Source organism: Pan paniscus, chromosome 19 (genome assembly GCF_029289425.2).
Source record: "Pan paniscus chromosome 19, NHGRI_mPanPan1-v2.0_pri, whole genome shotgun sequence".
In the NCBI taxonomy this organism is placed as follows: Eukaryota; Metazoa; Chordata; class Mammalia; order Primates; family Hominidae; genus Pan; species Pan paniscus.
The window spans coordinates 53,518,266-53,544,327 of NC_073268.2; the positions used below are offsets into that span (position 1 = coordinate 53,518,266).

The window sequence follows — 26,062 nt, forward strand, 5'->3', positions numbered from 1 at the left end:
AGTCTGTGGCTTCTCAGACTTCCTCACAATTGATTGCTTATTTTAAAAATTCAAAAATTTAAACCTCCTGAGCAGTTCAAAAATAATATACTTTTGCAATTTTTAAAAACTTTTCAAAGAGTTCCAAGGATAGGTCGGTGATCACCAGTTGATACCATTTTGCCATATTTTCTTTGTCTGTGTGTCCCTCCCTTTCTACCTGCACCCACACATATGTATATCTATGAATATTCACTTTTTTAACTTTAATAAATTTTCTTGCTGTACAATTTGAGAGTTAACTGCAGATTTCATAGCACTTCACCCCTAATTTCTTCTATATATCTCCTAAGGGCTTTTTTTTTTTTAGGAGGAGTCTCACTCTGTCACCCGGGCTGAAGTGCACTGGCGCAATCTTGGCTCACTGCAACCTCCATCTGCTGGGTTCAAGCAATTCTCCTGCCTCAGGCCCACAAGTAGCTGGAATTACAGATGCCTGCCTAATTTTTGTAATTGTAGTAGAGACGGGGTTTTGCCATGTTGACCAGGCTGGTCTCAAACTCCTGACCTAAGGTGATCCGCCCTCCTCGGCCTCCTAAAGCGTTGGGATTACAGACATGAGCCTCCATTCCCAACCTCCTTTTCCTTTTGTAATTAACAAGTGATCTATGGAATGATAGAAACTGTGTGAATATTCTGTCCCATAATAATCTTTACTTAATGGTTTTATCTGGATTGCTTCTTGCCAAATCAAATATTACTATGATTATAAAATGGAGACTTTTCTATTTTTTCTATATTGTCATTCTTCTCTAAAGATTTTTTTATGCTCCTTTTTTTTTTTTTTTTTTTTTTTGAGTTGAAGTCTCGCTTTGTCACCAGGCTGGAGTGCAGTGGTGTGATCTCAGCTCACTGCAACTTCTGCCTCCCGGGTTCAAGCAATCCTCCTGTCTCAGCCTCCAGAGTAGCTGGGACTACAGGCATGCGCCACCGCGCCCAACTAATTTTTTGTATTTTTAGTAGAGATGGGGTCTCACCATGTTGGCCAGGAAGGTCTCGATCTCTTGACCCCGTGATCCAGCCACCTCGGCCTCCCAAAGTGCTGGGATTACAGGCATGAGCCATCGCGCCTGGCCCTATACTCCCTTTTTAAATTTTTTTTTTTTTTTTTGAGATAGAGGTTCACTCTGTTGCCCAGGCTGGAGTGCAATGATGTAGTCTTAGCTCACTGCAACCTCCGCCTCCCAGGTTCAAGCAATTCTCCTGCCTCAACTTCCTGAGTAGCTGGGATTACAGGCGCATGCCACCACACCTGGCTGATTTTTGTATTTTTAGTAGAGATGGGGTTTCACTGTGTTGGCCAGGCTGGTCTTGAACTACTGAGCTCATGATCTGTCTGCCTCAGCATCCCAAAGTGCTGGGATTACAGGTGTGAGCCACTGCACCTGGCCCCCCCCCTTTTTTTTTTTTTTTTTTTTGGAGACAGGGTCTTCCTCTGTTGCCCAGGCTTGAGTGCAGTGGCGTGATTGTGGCTCACCACAGCCTTGGACCCCAGGCTGCCTCAGCTCACTGCAACCTCTGCTTCCCAGGTTCCATGATTCTCGTGCCTCAGCCTCTGAAGTAACTGGGAGTACAGGTGCACACCACCACACCTGGCTAATTTTTGTATTTTTAGTAGAGATGAGGTTTCACCATGTTGGGTAGGCTGGTCTCAAACTCCTGGCCAACATGGTGACCCACCTGCCTTGGCTTCCCAAAGTTCTTCATATTGTTAGCCCTAATTCTAGTCGAATTCCATAGCGTTCTACTTCTTTATTTTTATTTTTTTATTTTTGAGGCGGAGTCTCGATCTGTACCCCAGGCTGGAGTGCAGTGGTGTGATCTCGGATCACTGCAGCCTCCACCTCCTGGGTTCAAGCAAGTCTCTGCCTCCGCCTCCTGAGTAGCTGGGATTACAGGTGCCTGCCCCCACGCCTGGCTAATTTTTGTATTTTTAGTAGACACGGAGTTTCATCATCTTGGCCAGGCTGGTCTTGAACTCCTGACCTTGTGATCTACCCGCCTCGGCCTCCCAAAGTGCTGGGATTACAGGCGTGAGCCACCGCGCCCGGCCACATTCTTCTTTCAGGTCATATTTGGATCTCCATTTTTTCTACAGTGAGAACTCTGGTAACAACATAAATAAATGCATTCATTTGTTCAGTTGTACAATATATGCATAATGAAAATTATAATACCAATAGTATTTCCAGCTACAAACCTACTAAGTTTGATTTAACATTTCTTTGCAATTTTTTTGTGTGCTTACATATAGGCTACTAACGTTGTGCAGTCTAAAATTACTTAAGTATCTTTTTCTCACCAGGAGCAGTGGCTCACGCCTGTAATCCCAGCACTTTGGGAGGCCAAGGCAGGGGGTTCACGAGGTCAGGAGTTCGAAACCAACCTGGCCAACATGGTGAAACCCCGTCTCTACTAAAAATATAAAAATTAGCTGGGCGTGGTGGCGGGCACCTGTAGTCCCAGCTGCTTCGGAGGCCGAGGCAGGAGAATCACTTGGACCTGGGAGGTGGAGGTTGCAGTGAGCCAAGACCACACCACTGTACTCCAGCCTGGGTGATAAAGTCAGACTCTGTCTTAAAAAAGAAAAATCTTTTCCTTTTATATCTTTTTTCTCTTTCTCTTTCTGTGGTAAAATTATTGGTGTAATAGTCAATTAAATTTATGTATTCTTATTGTATTCAGTTCTACTTCCCACCCCTCATCCTTGTTGATTTTATTTTATTTTTAGAATATATTAAACATTAATATGGTTCAAAAAGAAAAATCTACATTTTATAATTGCAGTAATATTTGATTTAGGAAAGAAAAAAATGGATGATAAACCCATTGAGGTTTTACTCAGAGAGTATACTCAAAAGTCTGAGTTCTTGTCCTTCCCTTCCATTATCATTAGCTTTTAGTTTGTCTTAGTTGTCTTCATTTTTGCAGGTATAAGCAGATACATATTATATATATAATATATTATATTATATATTGTATATTTTTTATATATTATATATATTTTATATATTATATATTATATATTATATATATAAAATATATAATATATATTCTCATTTCCCCTTTCTTGTATAAAAGATAGCATAGTATCCATGCTGCTGTACTTTTAAATACTCTTTTGTATCTTGTTTTTATAGAGATGTTTCTTATTTTTATAGCTTTGTTACATGTTGTGTAGATTCCATAGGTTTTTGGCCAATATCCTATGTCTGAGCATTTAGGCTGTTTCCAGTGTGTCAGTTTCACAGATAATGTTGCAACCAGTAACCTGTGTATTTGCTTTCCATATTACTTATGGAGATGTACCATTGGGTTAACTTCCTGGAACTGATACCTGGCATGTCTAAAACAGGGCATCGTTTTCCCAAAACTTTTTCACTTTCATTTGCCAGTATTGAATGGCACCATTATCTATCCTATTACTTATGCAGAAATAAAGATATCTTCATTTCCTCTCATGTCTAGTTTGTCAGCAAATGCAAATTATGTATTCTTAGCCTTTCATTTTTTTCTACCTTCATTTTCTTACAGATCTTCTTAGTTGGTTTATTATACTAGCCTCCTAACTAGTCTCATTTGTCTCCTAATACTCCCTACTGCTACTAGACGTGTCTTTCATAAAGCCAAAGGTTTGTTCATTTCACCCAGACCTTCCTTTGTCCAGACCTTCCATTTCCTGGCCTCTACCTACTTCTGTAGCCTAATCTCTAACCACTTCTAACCATACTGAACTACTTGTAGATTCCCCAGACATATCCTGTCCTATCAAGCCTCTTTTGCACTGGAATGCCTTTTTTTTTTTTACCTTCTACATTTCTTTCTTTCTTTCTTTTTTAACCATTTTTGTGGAGAATGGGGTCACGCTTGTTACCAGGCAGATCTCAAACTCCTGGGCTCAAGCGATCCTCCTGCCTCTGCCCACCTAAGTGCGGGGATTACAGACATGAGCCACCGCATCCAGGCCACATTTCATTTTAATAACCTTCAAGCAAGACTTTTTGCTAGGTCAGATGTAGTTCCCCTGTTTACCCTTACCATCCTGCGCTTACCTACATTGACTTGTCTATTTTTCCCTGAGACTTTGGGCTCCTGTGGACTTTTGGACTCCTATGGACAGGGCATTCCTTCAATTCTGCTTTCTTGGCACAGCCTGGAGCATGGTAGACACTCAATAGTTTGTGAATATGTGAATAAATGTGATCTGATTACCGATATCTTTTTTAAAAAGTCTCTTTAGGTATTCATTTACATGTTCACTGCAAAAAATCCAAACTGCACAGAGGCATATATAAAGTGAACGTTTTCCATTACCCCATCTCAGTGTCTAGTGGGAACTATGGTTAATAGTTCAATATTGGCAAGAAAAACACAAAATAGATTTTCCAGTTACTATAGAATAAAAATGTTCACTATTTTGTTCTTATAGATCATCTCTTTTCCCTTTAGGCAATGATAGTAAGAAATGCTAAAGATACAGCTCATACAAAAGCAGAATGGAATATTCTGGAAGAAGTAAAGCATCCCTTCATCGTGGATTTAATTTATGCCTTTCAGACTGGTGGAAAACTCTACCTCATCCTTGAGTATCTCAGTGGTCAGTACACAGAGTTTGGTGTAATTATTTGCATTTGCTCCAGAAACTGGGTCAAAATGTTATTTTTCAATGGAAAAATACTTTTTCCCATTATGATCAAATAGTGCTTAAAATTGATGAGTACGCTGAAGTGCAAAATTCAGATATGACCAAATGTTTCTTTTGGCAGACAAATATGGAGGAAACTGAAGATTTTTTTCCCTCATCTGTAAAATTTTATGTTAATTCCTTTATAATCAGTCACTTAACAGAAAAACAAATACCTAAGTGATGTAGAGCCATCAAATTGTACTGGGGTAAGATACTGTAATTTAAATAATTGGGAGGATTATTTAACATACTGACTATTTTTGGAATTGGGTCTTTAAACAAGAGTTTTTAGTTTATTGTAGCCTTAGTGATGGGGTGTGTAGCTTATAATGGAAATCATCCACATTTGCTAGGGCCTACCACCTCATAGGAACTTGTTGCTTCCATATCATTTCTAGATCACTGGTATCTATTTCTTTTTTCTTTTGAGATGGAGTTTCGCTCTTGTCGCATAGGCTGGAGTGCAATGGTGTGATCTTGGGTCACTGCAACCTCTGCTTCCTGTAGTTCAAGCGATTTTCCTGCCTCAGCCTCCCGAGTAGCTGGGATTACAGGCATGTGCCACCATGCCCGGCTAATTTTTGTATTTTTAGTAAAGATGGGATTTCACCATGTTGGTCAGGCTGGTCTCGAACTCCTGACTTCAAGTGATCCACCTGACTCGGCCTACCAAAGTGCTGGGATTACAGGTGTGAGCCACTGCACCCGGCCACAGGTATCTATTTCTAGCAAACACAGTTCAGTTCTCTGAGAAAGATTTTGCAGTAACATGTAACATGGAACAGAAAGGTGCAGAATGTAGCAACTTTTTTGTGACTATTGCCATTGGAAAACCTTTTTTTTGTGTGTGAAGATGGAGTTTCACTCTTCTCGCCCAGGCTGGAGTGCAGAGGCGTGATCTCGGCTCACCACAACCTCTGCCTCCCAGGTTCAAGTGATTCTCCTGCCTCAGCCTCCCATTTAGCTGGGATTACAGGCATGCACCACCACACCAGGCTATTTTTTTGTATTTTTAGTAGAGCTGGGCTTTCACCATGTTGGCCAGGCTGGTCTTGAACTCCTGACCTCAGGTGATCTGCCCGCCTTGGGCTTCCAAAGTGCTGGGATTACAGGTGCGAGCCACCGTGCCCACCCAGAAAAACTTTATTTTGACATAATTTCATATTTAAAAAGTTTTAAGAGTAGTATAACGAATTCCTATGCTAGGCTCAGTGGCTCATGCCTGTAATCCCAGCACTTTGGGAGGCCAAGGTGGGTGGATCATGAGGTCAGGAGTTTGAGACCACTCTGGTCAACATAGTGAAACTCTGTCTCTACTAAAAGTAGAAAAGTTAGCTGGGCATGGCGGTGTGCTCCTGTAATCCCAGCTCTTTGGGAGGCTGAGGCAGGAGAATCGCTTGAACCTGGGAGGCGGAGGTTGTGGTGAGCTGAGATCGCACCACTACACTCCAACCTGGACAACAGAGCGAGACTCAGTCACACACACACAAAAAAAGAATTCCTATATATCTCTCACCTGGATACCTGGGTTCCCCAAATGTTACCATTTCACCACATTTATTTCGTTTTATCCTTCTATGTATATGTATATATGTGTATACATATATACATGCATGCATGCATAATTTTTTGAACTGTTTGAGAGTGTTACAAACATGATTTCCCTTTACCCCTAAAATTTCAGTGTATGTTTTCTTTCTTTTCTTTTCTTTTTTTTTTTTTTTTTTTTTTTTTGAGATGGAGTATCACTCTGTCGCCCAGACTGGAGTGCAGTGGCGCAATCTCAGGCTCACTACAACCTCTGCCTGCCGAGTTGGGATTACAGGCACCCACCACCACGCCCGGCTAATTTTTGCATTTTTAGTAGAGATGGGGTTTCACCATGTTGCCCAGGCTGGTCTCGAACTCCTGACCTTAGGTGATCCACCCGCCTCAGCCTCCCAAAGTGCTGGGATTACAGGTGTGAGCCACTGCGCCCAGCCTATTCAGTGTATATTTTCTAAAATCAAGGACAGTATCTTACATAACTATACTAAAATGATCAGAAATAGGAAATTAACTTTGATGCAATTATAACTCTCCTTAGTTTCCTTTAATCTGGAACATTTCCTCAGTCTTTCTTTGACTTCCATGATGTTGACATTTTTGATTAGTACAGGCCCTGGTTTGTAGAAATGCTTTGGGTTTAGCTGATGTTTTCTTAGTATTAGATTCAGGTTATGCAATGTTGGCAGGACCATTGAACTGACATTGTGTACTCCTTAATGCATCAGATCAAGAGGTACATGATTATTTATATCTTTGTCCCATTACTTGTGATGTTAACTTCAGTCACATGTATAAGGTGGTGTCTGCCGGTTTTTTCCCTGGTGACATTTTTGCCTTTGTATTTAATAAGTATCTTTTGAGGAGATACTTTGAGATTATTTAAATATCTTCCATCAAACTTTCATGTTCAGTTTTGTTCTTGTTGCTGTTGTTGTTTTTTGAGACGGAGTCTCACTCTGTCGCCCAGGCTGGAGTGCAGTGGCAGGATCTCAGCTCACTGCAACTTCCACCTCCCAGGTTCAAGTGATTCTCCTGCCTCAGCCTCCCGGGTAGCTGGGATTACAGGCAGGCACCACCACACCCAGCTGATTTTTTTAGTTTTAGTAGAGATGGGGTTTTGCCATGTTGGCCGGGCTGGTCTTGAACCCCTGACCTCAGGTGATCTGTCTGCCTTGCCTTCCCAAAGTGCTGGAATTACAGGCGTGAGCCACTGCGCCCAGCCCACATTCAGTTTTGACATCCATTGATTCTTGCCTGCAACAATTAATTGTGATGTTTGCCAAGTAATTTTTCTTATTCCATCATGCCTTCTTCATTTATTACTTGGCATTCTACCGTAATAAAGAACTTTCTCTTCTTCCCCATTTAAAAAATTTATGTATTCATTTATTTATGTCATTGTGGGCTTAGGGATTCTAATACCATTCAATGTGATATAACCCTTTATTATCATTATTTATTTTGATACTCAAATTGTGCCATGTTTTTTACTAGGCCACTGCCAGGTTCATACTGTTTATTTAAGGGTTCTGAAAACACGAAATATGAGCATTCACTAAAATTAGTGAGGGTGATTTAATTGTAGACTATCATTTTTCTACTTATGGGTAAAATGTTAAAGAGTTTTTAATCAAGATTTTTTTTTTAACCTCAGGTCTGGAATCTACAAATATTTCAAAGTTTCTAGATATAAAACCTGGAATTCCAAGGCAGTTCTAGTTTTTAAACATATGTGTGTCACAGAAGAATAAGAATGCTACTAAAAATAGAATCCTGAGGACTTAGTTTTAAAACCTATAATTTTTAGGATCTGTTTTTCATGTTTAAGGGGCTGATGTCTTTTAATTATGGTTAGAAGGAAAGCACAAACTCTCTCATTAGAAGTGGGTTGGGAATAAATACTGTTTTCTTTCTTTTTTTTTTTTTTTCCTTTTTTTTTTGAGACGGAGTCTCGCTCTGTCGCCCAGGCTGGAGTGCAGTGGCGCCATCTCGGCTCACTGCAAGCTCTGCCTCCCGGGTTCACGCCATTCTCCTGCCTCAGCCTCCCGAGTAGCTGGGACTACAGGCGCCCGCCACCACGCCCGGCTAATCTTTTTTTTTTTTTTAGTAGAGACGGGAGTTTCACCGTGTTAGCCAGGATGGTCTTGATCTCCTGACCTGGTGATCCGCCCGCCTCGGCCTCCCAAAGTGTTGGGATTACAGGCGTGAGCCACCACGCCTGGCCATATTGTTTTATTTCTAATGTTTTTTCTTTTTCTTTACAGGAGGAGAACTATTTATGCAGTTAGAAAGAGAGGGAATATTTATGGAAGACACTGCATGGTAAGTGAACTTTTTGTGGTTGCAAAGATTCAGGTAATTACAAGCAAAGCCCCATTCCCACTATGGGCAGCCACATGATTCAGTAAATTGATCTGGAGCCAGTCACTCACTCAGGATTTCACGGGCGAGAAGCAGTTTTGGGACTGGGCGGCTATGGAGGTCACATCACTTCTTTGCCCTTAGGCTTGAGTGGAGCGCTCTTCACACCAGTTGTTCCTAACAGAACCATTCTCATTGCTGCTTTCTTTCCTTGAATTGGTGAGCTGCCTACCTTGACTGTGGGTGAGTGTGGTTTTCCAGTGAACCTTTATGTGTGGAACAATGGAAATTATCAGAAATCATCTCCTTTTTTTTTTTAGGCTTTCTGTTTCTTAAGGTGCAGTCTTAGGGAGCTGATAAGCCTGGCATATCATCTGTGGTCTGATTATATAGTCAGGATGGGATTTACCCTCCTATTTCTAAACATGTCATCTGCTTCAAATGAAAAATATGCACATCATTTTGTGAAGCAACAATATTGGATCACAATAAATCAGTTTATCCTACACATTAATTTAATAGAAAACAACACTTAAATGTTTTTTCTACCTTAATTACCAAAACTGCATTCCATTGTTTAATTTCAGGCCTTTTCTAACACGGAAGCTGCATTTAAGAGCCTTAGGGATGAAGTGCCCTTTTGTGGAGGAGGCTCACTGAGTGGTGTTGGAGGCTGTGTTTATGGTCGTGCTGGCTGTGAAACTGCCTCAGTCCTTCCTCTAGGACACATCCTCTCCATCCTGGAATAATCTGCAGGATTGCAACATTGTTAAGCAGCCAGTATTGTGGTGCCTTGTGCTTTTCACATCCAGACAGGGTTGATTCAGCCCTTTATTCTTTTGAGGTAGATAAATTTGGGTGTCACACAGTTTATCGTTGTGGGCTGGCTGGCTGGAGGGAGGGCAGATACTGTGGGCCTTAGCTGTCTATAAATATGTAGCTGTATTAAGTAAGGGATGAGTGGGCTTCTAAGGGTCAGGTTATAAGATACCTTTTGAAATCAAGATTTGATCTGTAGAATAACAACGTTCCTATTTCCTATGGGATTTTAAAGTTGAGTGTGGATGGGAGAAATTTGTTTTGAAATGAATGACTATTAGCTTAATTCCTACAGACAGAACAAAACATGACCAATGGCAGTTTAGCATATTCTGGACATCTTTGCAATTTTAGCAGTATGTTCTAATGGCAAAATAAAGCACTTTATAGTTTCACTAAAATGAGTGAAACATAAATGTCCCCATGCCTTTTGGCAGCATCCTGTGCCATCTCTTCTTCCCATACATCCCTGTACCCCACTAATTTGGTCTTTGGTGCATATCTGTTTCTTTCAAGGAATTTTGTTCCATACATAAACTGTTTTGGATAGATTACACTCTTTTTAATTTTGTTAAATCACTTTTGTTTCCAGCTTTTACTTGGCAGAAATCTCCATGGCTTTGGGGCATTTACATCAAAAGGGGATCATCTACAGAGACTTGAAGCTGGAGAATATCATGCTTAATCACCAAGGTGGAGACATACCGTAAACAATTCTATAGTAAATAATCATCTTAAAATCCTCCCACACACAGGTCATGGCCATTTTCAAAGCCCCATAGTCATCTCTCTATTTTGTATATTTCCTCCCTCAGAATTTATGGCATCATAGTACTTGCTGATGTTTTAAGTCTTTAGGTAATTACACTTGGTGAGAGTAAAAGAAGTTGAGGATAATAGTTGCTCAATTGCCTTTTTTAGTTTAATCCTTACTCTATAGTTTTTCATGTTTTTGGAATCCTTACATAAAATGTTGTGTAATGTTTTAGACTATAAAAGCCAGTCTAAACATTAATTTTGGCTTGTTACTTAAATTGAAAAGTGAATCTTAATTATATAAGTTGAGTTTTAGTAATGAAAATATGTAATTATTGGCTGGGTGCGGTGGCTCACACCTGTAATCCCAGCACTTTGGGAGGCTGAGGCGGGCAGATCACCTGAGGTCAGGAGTTCAAGACACCTGGCCAACATGGTGAAACCCCATCTCTACAAAAAAAAAAAAAATTGCCGGGCATGGTGGTGGATGCCTGTAATCCCAGCTACTCAGGAGGCTGAGGTGGGAGAATCGCCTGAACCCAGTAGGCGAAAGTTGCAGTGAGTCAGTATCGTGACATTGCACTCCAGCCTGGGCAACAAAGGCAACAGAGTGACATTGCACTCCAGCCTGGGCACTCCATCTCAAAAAAAAGAGAAAAGAAAAAGAAAATATGTAAATATTAGAAGCTATGCTTCTTACAGTAGGTTTTATTAATGCTGGAAAAAGGATTGAAATTGAACCAAAGTATTTGATAAAACTTTGGGAATATGATGTTTAATAGGCATCAGGTTACTCTTTTTTTTTTTTTTTTTTTTGAGATGGGGATCTCACTCTGTCACCCAGGCTGGGATACAGTGGCATGATTACAGCTCACTGCAACCTCCGCCTCCCAGGCTCAAGTGATCCTCCCACCCCAGCCCCTCAAGTAGCTGGGGCCACTGTGGCACACCACCACGCCTGGCTAATTTTTGGTATTTTTTGTAGAAATGGGGTTTCATCATGTTGCCCAGGGTGGTCTCAAACTCCTGAGCTCAATTGATCTGCCTGCCTCGGCTTCCCAAATTGCTGGGATTACAGGCATAACCCACCTCCCCCACTGCCAGAATCAGTTTATTCTTGCTGTTTGTTTGCAACAACAAACATAAACATCAGAGAGACCGATAATCTATACAACTATAGATATAACACCGTGAGCCTTGACTACAACTGCGTGCTGCTACAGACAGCTCAATTTATGCTAATCTGGGCTGTGGGTAGACTTGGCAATTCACTCATACCCCAAAGGAGCAACCAGATGACCCAGGGTATCTAGAAGGTGGTAGCAGCTGCTAATCCTTAGATGTCTACAGAATAATCCATGAGGTAGTTAATTGTTTCAAACTCTTAGAGAATGATGTATGAACAACTGAGGCTCATATAAACATTCCAGATTATACTCCTCCACCCACCTTTTTTTTTTTTTTAAGGAGAAATGATATACTTAACTGAATAGATCATGGGAATCAGCGTCTCTTCCTTCCTCTCATCAACACCTCCTCACTCCCCAAAACCTGGTTCTGATCTGAATTCTAAGTCACAGGATAGAATAGGGGAGTGATAGAATAGTTGACTTCTCCTTTCATTTATAAGGTTGAGTGTATCAGATGGTTCTGTGAAAATAAAGGCCATACTTCTGTATCAGAGTGTAGTATATGTTTACATTTGAATCAATAGGTCATTGTGCCTTTTCTGTGAAATGAACCTCAAATACTAGAGCCCCTGAGGTTGTTGAACCACTTGTTATGACAGTCCAGTAAAGAAAGCTAAAGTTGAACTGAAATGATCTTTGTATAAGGTGGTAAGTTTTTTACTTTCTGGATCAGCGATGATTGATTCATACTATCTAGCAATTTTCTTTCTTTCCCCTAATTGGTAGCATTGGGCAGAATGAGCTACCTTGTTATAGTGACTTTCTGAGACCATTTTAAGAACTCTTCACAGTTCACTGTGATAAAAGCTATATATTTGAAGTACTATCTCACACCTTTGTTTAAAAGGTACAGAATATGTTTATTAGGGTCCGTGTACTTAAACTAGACTTCATAAAACAGTTTTTCCAGGATTTTTCTTTTTCAGGATGGTAGAGGATTCTGTGTATACTTAAAGCTAGAGCCTTAAACCGGTTATTTCACTTTTTTCTCTATCTTTATTTTCTCTTTACCAGATAGATTGTATCTTTGGCAAATGTGACTTTGCCCTAGCCTTAAACAGTTAGCATCCCATTTTATGGATGGTACCTTGTTCTTGACATCTGCAAGAAAAGTTTGAGGCAAGAAAAGTTAAATGGAAGGATAGATTAAGGTGTTATATGACATGTTCAAACACTGCACATACTTAGAAATCTGAGAATAATCATGCTGTAATCTTTCATTGCAGGTCATGTGAAACTAACAGACTTTGGACTACGCAAAGAATCATTCATGACGGAACAGTCACACACACATTTTGTGGAGCAATAGAATACATGTGAGCTGCATGTTAAACATAATTGGTTTGGAGGTAATAGCTAATTTTACCTGTTTTAAGGAATAGTATCTGTTTTCTGTACCCTCATTGACTCTGTATATTGTTTTTAAAATTCTAATTCACATGATATGCCAATGGGGGCATTTTTAAGCATATTATTTTCCTCATTGTACGGCCCCTGAAATCTTGATGAGAAGTGGCCACAATTGTGCTGTGGATTGGTGGAGTTTGGGAGCATTAATGTATGACATGCCAACTGGAGCAGTAGGTGCACAGTTAAAAGCTGCATGTATTATGGTCTATGCTGAGTCACTGTAGCAAGAGACCTGTCCTGTGCTTTCTGAAAATGTTACCAATGGAGTTTTCAAAGCCCAAAGATTTGTTATTAGCAGTTTAACACTAATAATGCTGTATGATTATATGGGATCCCATACTTTGAGAAACATTTTCGTTGAAATGATCTGTGTCATGGCAGGCCTGTGAAATAGATGTTGAACAGATAATGCTCTTATTTTTATAAATGGAGAAATTGAAGCATAAAATCACATAGCTCACTTATTATCACACAGCAAGTTAATGGTGGAAACACAGGCTTCCTTCCAGGACACTGCTACTTCCTCTGTCCTGTTGCTTAAAAACTGCACGTCTGCCAGGCACAGTGGTGCATGCCTGTAGCCCAAGCTACTCAGGAGGCTGAGGTGGGAGGATCATTTGGGCTAAGGATTATTAATAGAATCTAGCCTTGACAAGAGACCCTGTCTCTAAAACAAAATAAAGGTCTTTAGCAGTTAGCCCATTTCACAGCATACATTTCTGATCTCCATGCATAACTAATTCAGGAAATGGATATGGTTATTTAAAATTTGTTTCTTATATACTAATACTTTTCACTCCCTGCTAATATTTTTCACTTGTCTTCTACTCTTAGCCTCCATTTACTGGGGAGAATAGAAAGAAAACAATTGACAACATCCTCAAATGTAAACTAATTTGCCTCCCTACCTCACACAAGAAGCCAGAGATCTGCTTAAAAAGGTAAGGTTCTTAAATGGTCACTGACAGTATAAGATTCAATGACTAGGATTTAACTAGATAGAATTTAATGTATATTTTGAATAATATATAGTGAACAAAAAAAGTCTTCAATTTTTGAAGGCGAAGTACAGATTTGTTTAACGACTTTCTTTTCATATTCTTTTTTTTTTAATTCTTTTTTTTTTGAGACAGAGTCTCGCACTGTCGCCCAGGCTGGAGTGCAGTGGTGCGATCTTGGCTCACTGCAGCCTCAGTCCCCCAGGTTCAAGCGATTCTCCTGCTTCAGCCTCTCGAATAACTGGGATTACAGGCGCCCGCCACCATACCCCGCTATTTTTTGTATTTTTAATAGAGACAGGGTTTCACCATGTTGGTCAGGCTGGTCTGGAACACCTGACCTCAGGTGATCCACCTGCCTTGGCCTCTCAAAGTGCTGGGATTACAGACCCTTAAACAATTATTCAGTAGTAATTAGTAAACTATATCTTTTTTTCTTTTCTCTTTTTTCTGAGATGGAGTCTTGCTTTGTCCTCCAGGCTGGAGTGCAATGGCATGATCTTGGCTCACTGCAACCTCTGCCTCCCAGGTTCAAGTGATTCTCCTGCCTCAGTCTCCCTAGTAGCTGGGATTACAGGCATGCGCCACCACGCCAGGCTACTTTTTGTATTTTTAGTAGAGAAGGGGTTTCACCATGTTGGCCAGGCTGGTCTCGAATTCCCAACCTCAGGTGAACCACCTGCCTCAGCCTCCCGAAGTGCTGGGATTACAGGCATGAGCCACCATGCCCGGCCAATAAACTATATTTTCTCAAGGCAAAGTAGACAAGCAAAGTCTAAAAAGGAAAAAAATCAGTTTGACTAAGGTTCTTTATCCAGGCTTTTTTATCCTCCTTAAAGCTACTGAAAAGAAATGCTGCTTCTCATCTGGGAGCTGGTCCTGGGGATGCTGGAGATGTTCAAGTAGGTATTGGCATCTTTGGTGTTTTGTGGGGGAGATAATGCTAGTTTTATGTATTTCTGAGGGTTATATGTAGTTGCTTATAAGTTAGCTTATTTTGTGACTTGTAACTTCAAAAAGGTGATTAATTTATCAATCCAGCAAAGTCTATTCCCCTCAACTTTTCTTTCTGCTTTTTTTTCCTAGGCTCATCCATTCTTTAGACACATTAACTGGGAAGAACTTCTGGCTCGAAAGGTGGAGCCCCCATTTAAACCTCTGTTGGTAAGTATACATGAAAGCTTATAATTGGGTGCAGTGGCTCACGCCTGTAATCCCAAAACTTTAAAGGGCTGAGGTGGGAGGATTGTTTGAAGCCAGGAGTTCAAGACCAGCATGGGCAACATAACAAGACTCCATCTCTACAAAACATTTAAAAGTCAGCTGGGTATGGTGGCATGTGCCTGTAAGTCCCAGCTACTTGCGAGGCTGAGGCAGGAAGATCGCTTGAGATTTTTTTTAGAGTAAGAAAAATCTCAGAGCAGACAGAAACGTTATTTTTATTAGCAGTTCAAAGATCTCTGGTTTATCCTCTCTTCAGCATCTTTGTTTTTATTATTTATTTATTTTATTTTGAGACGGGCTCTCACTCTGTCACCCAGGATGGAGTGCAGTAGCACGATCACAGTTCAATGCAGCCTTGACCTCCCCAGGCTCAGGTGATTCTCCCACCTCAGCTTCCTGAACAGCTGCGACTACAGACACATGTCACCATGCCTGGCTAATTTTTTTGTATTTTTTTGTAGAAACGGTTTCACCATGTCGCCCAGGCTGGTCTCGAACTCCTGGGCTCAAGTGATCCACCCACCTCAGCCTCTCAAAGTGCTGGGATTACAGGTGTGAGCTTCTGCACCCAGCCAAGCATCTTTTATTTTTGTACTATCTTTTAAAGAACTAAAGCCAGTGGCAATTGACTGTATTAGCTATTTTTAAGTCAGTTACCTAAGACAATTAAATATTTCGGGTAGTTGGGACCTTTCTTTTTTTGGTTTGTTTTATTTTGCTTAATTTAACCATTTTAAATATGATTCTTTGGGAATTTTTTCTTCAAAATATAGAATATATGTGCATTAGTTTGCTAGGCTTGCTGCAACAAAGTACCACAAACCGGGTGGCTTAGACAACAGAAATTTATTATCTCATAGATTTGGAGACTAGAAGTTCTAGATCACGTTGTTAAAAGTTGGTTTCTTTGACAACCGTGAGAAACTGTATGTTCCATGCCTCTCCCCTGGCTTCTGGTGGTTTGCTGGTAATCGTTGTCATTCTTTGGCTTGTAGGTGCATCACCCGGATCTCTGCCTTCACGTTCACATGGTGTTCTACCTGTGTGCGTATCTGTGGCCAAATTTCCCCTTTTTCTAAGGATACCAGGCATATTGGATTAGGGTTCCTCTCTACTCCCGTAGGACCTCATCTTCACTCATTACATCTGCAATAACCCTTTCCAAATAAGGTCACATTCTGAGGAACTAGAGGTTAGAGTTTCAACATATGAAATTTTTTGGGGGGTGGGTAAGGTACACGATTCAATCCATAACAATATGTTTATAAGTAAATGAGTTAGTGTGTTAGTTATTGTCTTTCTCCCACTTCAGAATCTGAGAAAACAGTTTCTTTTTCCATTCCTTGGGATGTAGGTGGAGGAGGAGGAGGAGGATGATAGTGATTATTTTTTGGTCATGGAGCATAATGTGACCCACTTTAAAAACAAAAAACAATTGTAAGGAGGATGACTGTCATACACCTACTGCACAGCTTAAAAATGATTAGGTCATCTTGTTTAAACATAACTGCCATCCCACCATCACACCTAAGAAGTTGAGTTTCCCCAGTTTTTTTTTTTTTGAGATAGGGTCTTTCTGTGTTGCCCAGGCTGGAGTGCAGTGGCATGATAGTGGCTCATGGCAGCCTCAACCTCCCAGGCTCAAGGGATCCTCCCATATAGCTGGGACCACAGGGGTGCATCACCACACCCAGCTAATTTTTTGAATTTTTCTAGAGATGAGGTCTCCCTGTGTTGCCCCACCTAGTTTTTTTTTTGTTGTTGTTCCATTCTTTTTTTTTTTCTCCTGTTTGTAAGGATTTAATCAAGGTCTGTATATAGTTTGATTACTATGTCTCTTAAGTCTCTTTTCATTTATAGATTCCCCTAATGATTTATTGAAGAAACTGGGTCATTTGTCCTGTAGAATTCTCAAATTTTGATTTTGCTGATATTATCCCCATAGGTGTCATTGCCCATGTTCATCTGTTCCCTGAATTTCCAAAAACAGGTAGTTAAATTTAGGTGGTTGATTTGATTCAGATTAAACTCTCGGTATTGCATATGCTTTGATCAGGAGGCATAATGTGTAGTTGTGTGTGTGTGTGTGTTTAGTGATGTTAGTGGTCACTGATCATTGCCTGTGTCAGCATTTCACTACCAGGGTAATTTGGCAATGTCTGGAGACACACTGATTGTCACAACTTGGGGGAGGGAATGCTATAGGTACCTTCAGGGGTAAGAGTCAGCACAGCACAGCCCCCTACAGCAAAGTATTAATAGGCCTAAAATGTCAGTAGCCCTGAGGTTGAGAAACTCTGGCCTACTTTTATAATTTCATCAGGTGTTTGTGAAATGGTTTTATTCTGTTATTTCTTCTTTCTTTGTTAGCTGGAATTCTTTCATAAAGAGAAACTCTTTGAACAGTTAGTTACACAAGGTATAGTTCATACAGGAAAGGCAGGATGTATGTTTGATTCTTTCCTAGTTTTCAAAATAATGAATTAGTTCCCTAGCATCTTCCAAAATTGACCAATGAACTTTGTGTGTGTGTTTTTTCTCTTTTAGTATATTATGAACTTACACGTTTTAACATATTTGTGTTTCATTTGATTGCAGTTATTTTTATTTTTATTTATTCATTTATTGTTTTGAGGCAGGGTCTTACTCTGTCACCCAAGCTGTAGTGCAGTGGTATAATCTCTGCCCACTGCAGCCTTGACTTCCTGGCCTCCAGCAATCCTCCCACCTCACCCTCTTGAGTAGCTGGGACCACAGGTACACCACCACGCCCAGCTAATTTTTGTGTTTCTGGTAGAGACAGGGTTTTGCCATGTTCACCAGGCTGGTCTTCAAATCCTGAGCTCAAAAGCAATCCACCTGCCTCTGCCTCCCAAAGTGTTGGGATTATAGGCGTGAGCCACCGCACCTGGCCGTTATTTTTATTGATGCTCATTTTTTCCCTTCGTTGAATGCTGGGTGCGTCTTCATATTGGGTTCTGAGTCCTTTTGACGAGCACGTTGTCTGGTGTTGGACGAGAGAGCAAAATAAGGAAACTGCTGTTCTCTGCTTATCTTTTACATTTTCCCCACACTTGGAATCAGCCATTCCCCCAGGGAGTGCAAGTTCACAGTCTGGGCTCTAAGAGAATTATCAAGTCAATGTGGTCATCTTTTAGTATTAAGTGAGATATTCTAAATTATTATTTACTTCCTAGATTTGGCCCAAGAGTCTAACCAGATATTTTGGGAAAGAGACAAGGAATTACATAAATCAATCTCATGGTTAGAACTGAAGTGATAACTATACTTTCACAAGGGAATATAACTTATAACCCATGCAGAATAGAAAATTATTTTTGTTCCTTTAGATTTCTAAAGGAATGAAATAAGCTGTGGGAAGAAACTTTAACTGGAGCATCTTACCAGTATTATTCATGTTTTAACTCTGCTTCAGTAGTTTTTCAGGTTTATTACAAACCTGCAGTAGCCAGCTGAACTAATGATCTCTAAACAGGGATTTAGCCAGTGGACTAAGCACACTGAAGCTTTGTGAGAGAGGAAATTGATAGTCACAGTTTTTCCAACTCGTTTTGAGCTCAATATATTCACTTTTTTGTTTTGTTTTGTTTTTTTGTTTTTTTTTTATTCAGACAGACTCTTGCGCTGTCACCTGGGCTGGTGTGCAGTGGCACAATCTGTGTTTGCGGCAACCTCTTCCTCCCGGGTTCAAGCAATTCTCCTGCTTTAGCCTCCCAAGTAGTTAGGATTACAGGCGCCCACCACCACTCCCGGCTAATATTTTGTATTTTTAGTAGAGACGGGGTTTCACTATATTGACCAGGCTGGTCTCGAACTCCTGACCTCATGATCTGCCCGCGTCAGCCTCCCAAAGTGCTGGGATTACAGGCATGAGCCACCATGCCCAGTTGATATATTCACATTTTTAATAGGAATAACAGTATACTAAAATCTATTTTAATGCATGTTTAAGATTTGAAGATGTAATTTGACTCAGTACTTTCCACCTGCATTTTTTTCTTCATTCTGTGCCTGCTAAGACTATTCTAATACTTTATTATAGTTAACCCCTGCGAAAAGAGCTCCCAGAGCTTACAGTGCATTTGATTGATGTAATATGGACTATTCATTATTTTCTAAATTATTTTGTTTGTATAAAGCAATCTGAAGAGGATGTAAGTCAGTTTGATTCCAAGTTTACACATCAGACACCTGTCGACAGCCCAGATGACTCAACTCTCAGTGAAAGTGCCCATCAGCTCTTTCTGGTAAGTGAAAGAATTTCCATATAGTTGTGGGAAATTTTAAGTATGAGGATGGGCTCTTCGAGAAGAAAATTCAGTTTGCTTGCTTTGCAGTTCATGTAGGTAACCTCGCCCGCTTTTTTTTTTTTTAATAAGCCATGCTCTTATAACTTACTGATATGTACAAAATTGATTTTCATAATCCAACATTTTATTTTAGCAATTAGAGTGGGAATGTACAATTCTTTGGAGAGTATGATTCCCTTTTTCGGTTGGGCCACAGAGTTAAAATGATGTTTGGCTTAGCATCTCAACCAAAAATTAAGTCATAGCAGTGGGGGAGAAAAACCTCACTAACTACATGTATTTTATTCCTGAAACAGCTATAGATTTTTGGTACCTTTTTTTTTTTTTTCTGAGACAGGGTCTCACCTTGCCCAGGCTGGGTGTAGGGTGCAGTGGTGCGATCACAGTTCACTGCAGCTTTGACCTCCCAGGCTCAAGTGATCCACCCATTTCAGCCTCATGAGTACCTGGACTTACAGGTGTGTGCCACATCCAGCTAATTTTTAATTTTTTTGTAGAGACAGAGTCTGTTTTACTCCTGGACTCAAGCTGTCTTCCCACCTTGGCTTCCCAAAGTGCCAAAATTATAGGCCTGAGCCATCATTCCTGGCCCTATTTGTGGTACTCTTAACATAAGTAGGGTTTTTTTTTTTTTTGAGTCAGAGTCTCGCTCTGTCGTCAGGCTGGAGTGCAGTGGTGCGATCTCAGCTCACTGCAAACTCTGCCTCCTGGGTTCAAGTGATTGTCCTGCCTCAGCCCACTAGAGGCACGCACCACCACTCCCAGTTAATTTTTGTATTTTTAGTAGAGACAGGGTTTCACCATGTTGGCCAGGATGGTCTCGATTTCTTGACCTCGTGATCCACCCGCCTTGGCCTCCCAAAGTGCTGGGATTACAGGCATGAGCCACCGCGCCTGGCTAAGTAGGGGATTTTTTAACATTAATTGTGAATATTTGACATCAAAATATATTGGATCATATGTAATAGTGAATTCTCATTGTAGAAATATCTGTATAGATTTATAGCTTGTCTCTTCAGAAAAGTAAAGGTTTTAGATGTTGGCCAACAGAAATGATGGATTTATATCAGATGACCATCAATGCATATTATTTTGCTTAAATATCATATATGCTTATTTTATTACTGTACTTATATGTCACATGAACATGTATCTCATTTTGTATCCTTTTTTTTCTTTTGTCATTCCTTTTTGGACTACCTCTAGGGAGAATAGAATATGGGGAAAGCAATTGTTTCAGAGTGTTTTTTTCCCTCTTTTTGAGTACACTGGATTTGTCACTAACTTAATTCTCAAGCTTTTCTTCCCCACACTGCTCACTATGTAACACAAGTAGTGTTGTATCTTATGGGATGGGAAATAAGCTCTAATAATAAGCTCATGGGGCATGGTGGCTCACACCTATAACCCTGAGGTCAGGAGTTCGAGACCAGCCTGGCCAACATGGTGAAACCCCCTCTCTACTAAAAATACAAAAATCAGCCGGGTGTGGTGGCATGTACCTGTGGTACCAACTACTTGGGAGGCTGAGGCAGGAGAATGACTTGAACCCAGGAGGCAGAGGTTGCAGGAGCCAAGATCGTGCCACTGCACTCCAGCCTGGGTGATAGAGTGAAAACTGCTGTACCAAAACTGCCTCCTAGCATCATTCAAAGGTGTCACAGGAACTTTTTCTTTTAGAAGGCAAAAGCAGAATCTCCCTCTGAGACTTAATCTGAGATGTCCCTTCTCCATGTCCTTTCCTGTCCCCTGGCTGAATTCCCATGGGAACAAAATACCTCTGCCGTCCTGGGAATCACATTTGGATACACACCCTCCAGAATGATTAAGACCTGGAGTCCCTGACCTACTGATCAGGAATCCTGGCCTTCAGGACAACTTGTCCAGATCACTCACATCGTCTCCCCTGACACCATCATAGTGACTGGGAGTGGACACTCAGATCGGTTGGATAATGTATGGCCTGTCCCTGGAGCTGCAGCTGGCGTTAGTCATATGCTAACCACGTGGCTGGGTGTTTTGTGGTCCTGACAGGAGAGGAAAACAACAGGTTTGCCTAAGTGGCCCAGTATGTGTATCACTGTGGCCCACACCTGCCCCCTTAGCTCATGATGAGTGTTGTCCTGTGGATGCTGGGACGTGGGTAGGGACACAGGCCAGGCTGTTTCTATCACAGAAAGCTACAGTTCTGGCTTCACAACCTTTCCAATATTCCTTCAACAGCAACCAGGTCAAGGCACAGCCACTCCCATGTACAAAACATCAATCTGAAATTCAGGCAGTCTTGGGAAACAAGGGAAAAAATACCCTTGTCATGGCCTTCTCATCCCAGAGGGGAAAGAAAGGAAAAGAAGTTCAAGGAGTTACAAGAGTGGCCACTGTCCACCATCATCTGGGTACCTGCCCTCCACTTGCCCCTCCCTCAGGTGAAGACCAGGTTCACAGGCCAGCACCTGCACCTCTTCCTGTGTCCACGTGCTCCACATGGGGGCTCTTCCTCCTCCCATCCTAAGACCACTGCTCCCCCAGGTCACCTCTGTGTCATTGCTGAGAGTCCTGGTCACAGGGATCTGGGTCAGTGTCAGCCTGACTCTGATTCAGCTGGGTGACTGCCCCTTCAGGACACAAAACCAATTACTGGAGCCCTGAGTGAACTCCCCTGGATTTCCCACACCCTGAACTCCCATTCTCAGTGTTCTCCTAGAATGTTCTGCCTCTACCCAGTAATGTCATGTTACGTTCTCAGACCTGCAGCCATTTATGTTCCCAGTTTCTACACTGTCTCATGTTCTCATCCCATTTCATGGCTCATTTTCTAGTAATCATCCAATGACTCCAAACATTCATCTACAGCTCACTGTCACATGAGCTGGGCAACATGGCAAAACCCCATCTCTACCAAAAAAATTAGCTGGGCTCAGTGTTACACCTGTGGTCCCAACTACTTGGGAGGCCGAGGTGGGAGGATCACTCAAGCCTGGGAGGTGGAGGTTGCAGTGAGCTGAGATTATACCACTGCACACCACTGCACTCCAGCGTGGGTGACAAAGTGAGACCCCATCTCAAGAAACAGACCAGGCGCAGTGGCTCACGCCTGTAATCCCAGCACTCAGGGAGGCCAAGATGGGTGGATTACTTGAGGTCAGGAGTTCGACATCAGCCTGGCCAACATGGTGAAACCCCGTCTCTACTAAAAATACAAAAATTAGTTGGGCATGGTGGTGTGCACCTGTAATCCCAGCTACTCCGGAGATTGAGGCAGGAGAATTACTTGAACCTGGGAGGCAGAAGTTGCAGTGAGCCGAGATAGCGCCACTGCACTCCAGCCTGGGTGATGCAGAGAGACTTTGTCTCAAGAAAATAAAAGAAACTAGTTTGGAAGGATAACCCAGACTGTGGCCCGGTGTGGGTTTCACTTTGAGCACTTTTGGGAGTGTTGAGTCCACGTGGCAGAGAGCTTGCTGTTCTTGGGTAAGGAGTTTACACAATGCTGCAACCTCCCCAGGAAGGCTCCCCCTTGCAGCCAGGGGACATTTCTTCCTAAGATTCTCCAGGCTTCCTTGCTATTTCAGGAGCTTCGCCAGAATACCTCCTGGAGTTGTTGACATTGGGCCCTACTGGAACCTTCCTGAATGATCAGGTGAGCTGGGCATTATTACATCTGCTTCAGGGATGAGGAAACCAAGGCCCAGAAAGTTATGTAGTCTAAGATCACAGAGCTGGTCAGTAGAGGAGCCAGGAGGGGAACCAGCTTGTCTGAGCCCGGGTCTGTCTACACCCTTCTCCGCCTCCGTCCCAGCCACTGTTCCTGCGCTTGCCTCACCTCCCTCAAGTGTGAGCACCAGGGCCGGGCCGCTTCTCATCGCAGCCGCCTCTTTCCGCCGCTCACCCACCTCGTGGCTGTGGATGTGGCCCTCCAGGTCCTCCAGGGGCGTGGTGCGGCTCAGCTGGGCCCGCGCCCAGGCCAGCACCTGCCTCTCTATCTGTCCCAGGTCTCCATCCAGCCGGGTCATCTGTGTCAGGAGCTTCTGGGCCTGTGGGTTGGCCAGGGCCAAGCCAGATGCAGCTGGGGGCAGAGGTGCTGGTGAGGGCCCAGGGCCCATCTCCAGACTGGCAGATGGGTACCCCCACCAGGTGCCCACAGAGGGTCCTGTCGGCGTAGGGTGGAGGGGATGGGCAGGGCCACCCCAGAGATGAAATCCCCAGAGTGATGGTCCCTAACCCAAGGCAACCCCTGCCCATCACAGACCAGTCGGAAGTCAGAATCTACTCCTTCCAGCCCCACAGCCACCCCTCCCCGGGCCACCCTGGGTACCCTGCTGGCTGGGCTGAACAGACTCCACAGTGCTGGCCTTCAGGCGGCTCTGGATTGTGGCCCATTTCTGCTTCAGGGCCTGCAGCTCCGAGGCCAGCCTAGAACGAAGAGGTGATCGGAGAAAGAGGTCCTTACTCTGCCTCTCACCCTCCCCAGCCGCAGTAGACGCAGCTTCAGGTGAAGGCCGGCCTTTCAGCAGGGGTCTGCCGGGCCATGGGCTTGGACAGCACAGGGCCGGCCTGCTCTGCCCACAGCCTGCCCCTGAGTATCCCGACACAGACCTACCGGGAGGCACTGGCCACGGCATCAGGGTATGGTGCTGGGATGTAGAAGCAGGCGGCGGAAGCACACTTGTTCTCCCCACCAGGGCCCTGCACGACCCAGGTGTGCGGGTCAGTGTTATCTATCAGCTTATACCGCTCACCCCGCAGCAGCTGCACCTGCGGGCACAGAAAGGGAGCGGCTGCTGCGGGCTCAGGGGCAGGGGTCCAAGGCCAGGGCAGAGTAGGGGCTGGGGACAGAGACAGATGGGGACAGCAGCTGGAACAGGGACAAGAGTAGAGTGGGAGGTGCTGGGGTAGAAAAGAGGCAGGACAGGACTTGGAGAGAGGAGGGTCTGCGTCAAGGGAAGGAGTAGGGCAAAAGTGGGCGCAGGAGACAGCTGGGGATGGAGCAGGGATGGGCTTGGGCAGGGGCAGGGGATGGGCTAGGTGGGGCTGGATGGTGGCAGGGGTGAGGTGGGGGAGTTCGCACTTCTCCTGGGTCCCAGTCACAGATGCTGTCCACGTGCAGGGGCTGCTAAGGCAGGTTTCTTCGCTGTGGCAGGGGGACCACATCCCGGCTTCGCCGCTGCAGGTCCCCAGTGGCCCTCTCAGTGACGGCCAGCTGTTTCTCCTCTGCCTGCCACGGGCCCAGGCAGAGGGGACTCAGGCCAGGCTGCACTGGAGGCTGGCCACACCATACCCGTCCTTCAAAAGGACTAGAGGCTGGCCTTCAAGAAGGCAGGGGTCTCTAAATCAGCAAAGTAAAAGGAGCCCCTCTCTGGGGGCCTAGGATCCTGGGATCTGCTAGTTGCAGGGAGGGGGATGGCACAGCATCACCCAGGCCTCCGAGCAGAAGCTAGACGGGCCTCAGAGCTCTCCCAGGCTGCCCTTGTCCCACTGCAAATGAGAAAACTGATGTCCAGAGGTGGGAGGAGCTTGCTGGTACCTGGCCAGCCTCCTGCTAAAGCAGACCCCCCGCCAGCACCCAGGCCAGGGCTTGGGACAGGACTAGGTACCGAGGCAGAAGGGCTGAGGCCCAGAAAGATGGACAGGACCAATTCCCAGAGGTGGGGTGCAGATGGCCTGGTGGGGCTGTCTCACCTCCAGCTGTTGCAGCAGCTCTGTGGGGGTGCCAGGGGGGCCCCTAGGTGCAGGGCTGGACTTGGCATCCAAGTTGGAGTTGAGCTTCTCCAGGGTCTGGCTGACTGAGTCGGCCTCTTCTGGAACTAAGTTCACTGGGTGGTCAAGGGCAGAGCCTGGGGCAACCTGCTGCCCACTAACTCTACAAACCAGCTGAACTTAAGCCAGCTAAACCTAAACCACCTAAACACACAGCAGCTAAACCTAAACCAGAAAAACCTAAACCAGGTAAACCTAAACCAGCTAAACACACAACAGCTAAACCTAAACCAGAAAAACCTAAACCAGCTAAACCTAAACCAGCTAAACACAAACCAGATAAACCTAAACAAGATAAACCTAAGCCAGCTAAACTTAAACCAGCTAAACCTAAACTGTCACTCTCCCCTACTCTGGTCGGTCTTTCTTTTCCCTACCCAGGCGGCAGGACCTTTTATCACCGGTGTGCTCTTGCAAATGGGGTCTTATTCGTGCACTGAACTTAATTTTTTTAAGTGGGTCATAAAACACTTGGTCTTCATCCTTCCTGCACAAATGAAGGGCACCGTCACCTGCCTCCCTCCAGCACCTGAAGTCTTTCTTGCTGGGACAGAGGGTATTGGAGCTGCACTTGTCCCAGCCCCGGAGAAGAAGCTATGCTTTAAAGAAGCATTCCAAGTGTTTTTACGGAATTTTTGTCAGTGTGTGATCATAGTTTGTGGTTCTATAGGAAAATGTATGAAACATTATCTGCCCCCAAATCCCAGTTGTATATTATATCAGGGTTTCTCAACCGTTTTTTTTCATTATTATTCTCCTAAAGAGCCTTTTAAGAAATCTTTTCTTTATTTTCCCCCACCTCATCCCCACAAAATTTTATTTACTTATTTATTTTGATAGAGATTTATCTGTTTGTATAGAGACAGGGTCTCACTATGTTGCCCAGGCTGGTATGGAACTACTGGGGTCAAGCAATTCTCCTGGCTCAGCCTCCCAAAGTGC

At 43.3% G+C, this 26,062-nt stretch overlaps 1 pseudogene; it reads left to right on the forward strand.

Moving 5' to 3' along the window:
• The first annotated feature begins 3,142 nt into the window (after window positions 1-3,142).
• On the forward strand, window positions 3,143-25,877 carry LOC117977775 (ribosomal protein S6 kinase beta-1-like; annotated as a pseudogene).
• The last annotated feature ends 185 nt before the right edge of the window (window positions 25,878-26,062 follow it).